General features: G+C 27.6%; 1 pseudogene; it reads right to left on the bottom strand.

The window, feature by feature from the left end:
- Nucleotides 1-3963: 3963 nt before the first annotated feature.
- Nucleotides 3964-4082, bottom strand: LOC120591910 (uncharacterized; annotated as a pseudogene).
- Nucleotides 4083-4759: the final 677 nt, after the last annotated feature.

Genomic DNA, 4759 nt, shown 5'->3' on the forward strand with positions numbered 1-4759 from the left:
GCAAACAATACAGCAATTACATTTAAATTAGATTTTTTTATTTAGAGCAGAGCATACTACATTAAACAAATAAGCAAAAATAAAACAAACAAACAAACAAAAAATCCTACTATTATTGTCCAGTTTAGGACCTTGGGAATTAGTTTGTTTGATCTATAGTCTACCACTATACCTGGGATGGTTCCTGGCATCTCTTTCTTCTCCAAATCCTAGTTTTCGTTCTTTTCCAGAGATTTTAGCTATCCTTACTTGTAGGTATAATAAGTATAATATTGTCCTTTGCTTGTTTTGAAAAATGAAAGAAGACTCTTATCCTGCCTTTGCACAAAAGCATTCCCTCTGCTCAACTGTCTCATGCCTTTAAAATATAGGTTAGAGTTTTAGAGTTTTAAAAAATATATTAGCAGCTATTAACATATATATGTGTAAAATCTCCCTTTGTGTGTTTAACATGTTGAATAGTTTTTTGAAATGGTAAGACTTTAGTGTCATATGCACAAATTTAGTGGAGAAGACATGAGTAGTTAGAAGGAGTTTGAGTAGTTGCATTCTTAAAGTTCATCACTGATTTTTCTGTGTAGACCATGTAATGACTTCTGATATAATCTTTAAATTTCTTCTAATTTTCAAACTTAATAAAATAATTTAGGTTTACATTAACTGAATATTGTATATACATTTTTTAATATAATGTATGACCAAATACTAATTTTGTGGAGGATTTTTTGTCTGATTATTCAAAATGTTAATGAGCCATAATATTTCTATGAGATAGAGGCATAAATTCTGAACTGTATTACCTTCCTATCTTTTCTATAAAGCATTTTCATCTATTATTACTATTATGTCTCCAAACTTTCATCTATTACATCTATTATGTCTCCAAACTTTAACTAACATATGTTTTAGCATATAGTTTTTCTCTAATTGTTTTGGTTCCCCATTCTATTTTATCAAATAGAAACAAACTCCTTAGTTTTAGGCGCTGTAATACACTAACTTTGATGATTAAGTTCTAGTTAAAACTAAAACATCATATCTCTGTAGATAATAGAAGTTGACTAGTTTAAAGAATAATTTCAACAAAGATAAAAACAGACTAGTTTATATTAACCAAAAATTTAAAGATTCATTTATCTCAAATAAGTAAGTATAAACGTAAAAATGATTGTGGTTGTCATCTCTATAAATTATCCTTCACTTTTGAAGATAGATTTGTTCTTAATAGATTTGTTGAAAATAATTAATGTAATCAATAATTAACATAAAATACAGTGTGATTCATCAATAAAATTGATCATTTTGTGAAGTAGAAACTTTATAAATCACTTTGCCTCATTTAGTAAATTCAAAATATTATTATTATTGTTATTATTATTTATTATTATTATTATTGGTGTGTAAATGTATAGGGACTAAAAAACTTGAAGAACTTGTTATAACCTTGCATGTGATATAATTTGTAGAATGTTATATTCAAAAGACCTTTGACATTTCCAGATATTATTATTATTTACTTTGTCAATCTGTGTGAAGCAAGATTTTCAAAATACTTTGGATAATATATAACCTCATTTGTCTCTCTATGAATTCCATGAATATTTATGTAAATAATTGGCTATCATTTAAAATTAGATACTGAAGACTCACATTTTCTCTAAATATTTCTGTGGGAGGATTTGCTGTCTACAGATACCAAGGCTCTTAATCCCATTTTGCAGAGTAAATTCTTAGTTTCATTATTTTATACATACTACTCCGTTGTGGATAACCAGAATCAGTGCATAATACCCATGTTAGCATATATGCTATATTAGAAATTCTACTTAATTAAGTTCCCCTTAAAATTTTTTTATTTAACTGTAATTGATATTAAGAAAATGATTCATAGCTCCCTGAGTGATCCAAAAGTTTACCGTTTCTGTATTTTAACAATTGATACAATTTCTACACTGAATAAAATCTATTCTCTTTCCAAAATATAAAATAAAATAAATATTATTTAAAATTCTAATTTCTATATTGAGAATAATAATTTATTAGGAAATAAGAAAAAATATAGATACTTTTGATTTCTTCATGAACAAGAGAGAAATTGAAAATAAATTTTTTTCCAATACTTAAAAATAATTTTAACGTATTTGTCTTTAATTGGGAACAGGTTTGAAAGAACTTTTCATGTAAATTGGCTATTTTTTTTTTAGTTATTGAAATTTAGTTAGTAAGTATATTTAATAAATTCTAAAGTATGAGCAATAGTCTTATGACTTGTGTTAGCCTGTTAGATTATTTATATTTTTGTTTTGCATGTTAAGAGGAAGGTAAAGCATTATCTAACCCTTTTTTCTTAGTGAAAAGAGCCCCTTGTTTGTCTACTAACGTTTTAGAAGTTTAATAATTCTAAGTTTTGAAAATGTGTAAATAACTAAAAATTACTTTTCTTCTCCCTTATAGGTTTTATATGTACTGAGCAAATTTCCATAATCCAACAGTTACACTTTTAATATTTTTGTTGGGAATATTTAGAAAAGCAAATGTGCTATATTATTCCATAATTGGAGATTCATTTAGTCAAGATTATTATGGTCTTTTGCCAAAACTAATTCTGACAAACAGCAATGGCATAATATATTAAATGCCAAGCCCCAGAAATAGGAGCTGATGATTTGAGCTTGGCAGAGTCTCCTTGTGCTCGATGTTAAGAACTAGCGTAAAGGACAGTCATAACAACATTGGAGGAGAAGGAATTTCTCCTTCCAATATATTCACTGAGTCCAAAAACATAATGAAAATGTCAAAAAGATTTTTGAAAATTACAGCTCTGAAAAATAAGATCAAGAGCTAAACCTTGGAAGCCACCAATAAATAAAATTTCAGTGCTCACAGAAAGATTTTTTGAAAGCTTTTTAGACACTTACTATCTGAAAACTCTTTGTTCTTATCCTTTATTATTGTAAGTAATGCTTTACAACATTTAAGTTTGTTTATTCCTCATTAAATTTATAAAATGAATTAATTTTTAAAGGAAAACACTTTATAAGAAAATTCATTAATAGTTTCAACTCAGTTACTTAAGTCATGCTCTTACAATTTGATTCTTGCTTTTGTTTCTACAGAGTGCTTTTTCTTTTTAACTATTAAACAATTCTTTGTAAATTCAAACTATATCTGCAGTGATAGTACTATGCAATAAGATAGACAGACAGACAGACAAACAGACAGACAGACAATTTTTCTGTAGCTTGCATCGAAGTATCTACAGTATAACTGAGCAGTCTCACTCTCCAAGGAAAAGAACTTCATAGACCACTTGTCTAGACAAGCTGATTCCTTGAAGGACTCTTTCTGCTTACTCTATGTTAGGTTAGTAAGCACTCATTTCATGGAAGGAATATCATCTTCCTAGTGTGGATCTTAAGGGTAATATTAAATCTTAATAACAGTGTTATTATACATTACAATATTAGATATTGCTGGGTGGATTTCAATGTACCTGAGTATTAATATGATAAAAAAGAAAACAATTTCTCTAAAATCATTGATTATACTCCAGGGAAAAGTCAGAATATAAAAATATACAATAATGTAGATTATGATAAGAAAAAATATCTTTGACATAACAATAACTTCTACTTACATCTCACTATATTATTAATTATTCATTTCCATAATGTTCTTTTCTGTTTGTGCCACCAATAGCTTTTCTATATCTGGTTTTCTGAGGCTTTTTTTCAAAATATAACCGTGTATATTTTTTTCTTTTCACTAAAATGAAAAAAAATAGAAAAAAATGAAAATTTAGATTGAGTACTGGGCAATGATTTTTCATTTTATATAAAAATGTAGACTTATTTGTATTTAAAATGTATTGTTTTTGTTTGTTTGTTTCTTAGGTGAGGTGACCCTTGGTTGACCCTACAGATTGCAAGGACCTTTACAATTCCTTATTTTTAAAATTTTTTACATCTACAGCACCTGGTCTTCCTAAGTGGTTTCCCATCCAAGTATTAACCAGGCCCAACCCTGCTTAGCTTCTGAGATCAGATGGCATCGGGCTTATTCAGGGTAGCATGGCCATAGACAAAATGCATTGTGTTTTATAACCAATGTTTCAGTTTAAAATATTTAAAAAATATTTGGCTAATTAAAAATATTTGATTAGCAAGGAAAATCTTTGGATTTTATTTAAAAATTCTTCTCTACTATAAAGGAGTTACAAAACACACAAGCCCTAATTTCTTAGAACTGGAAATAATTTAAAATTGTATCATCGTTTAAAAGATTAAAGAAAAAAGCCCTCTTTAAATGAATTAACAGTATTCAGAGTATTTTTTAAAGAGAAGAAACTTTTTCTGTGAACAAATAACAGAGTAGGTTAGTGTTGTCACAGTGTAAACTGTGATTATGATTAAGTAGAAAGCAGTATTAAATAGTATAACACTGGATAAAAGCTTGGGCTTTGGAGTTATCTCTTCACTTTCCATTTTGGGTAACAATACTAAATTTTTCATTAGATTGTTGAATATATATTAATACAGGTAATTAAAGTCTAGTATATATTATGCATTCAATAAATATTACTTGTTATTATTTATTGTTACTTAAGCAGCTATGAGAAATTGTGAAAAACAGATATTATCTTTCCCTTTTTTGAGTATGGCTGGAGGGAGAGAGGGAGTCTAATGATTTATTTTCAGGGAAATATGGTTATCAAGATTTTAATTTTAAATAAATTAGTAGTTAATTAGCAAAATAAGTT

This window comes from Pteropus medius, unplaced genomic scaffold (genome assembly GCF_902729225.1).
Source record: "Pteropus medius unplaced genomic scaffold, Ma_sr-lr_union100, whole genome shotgun sequence".
NCBI lineage: Eukaryota > Metazoa > Chordata > Mammalia > Chiroptera > Pteropodidae > Pteropus > Pteropus medius.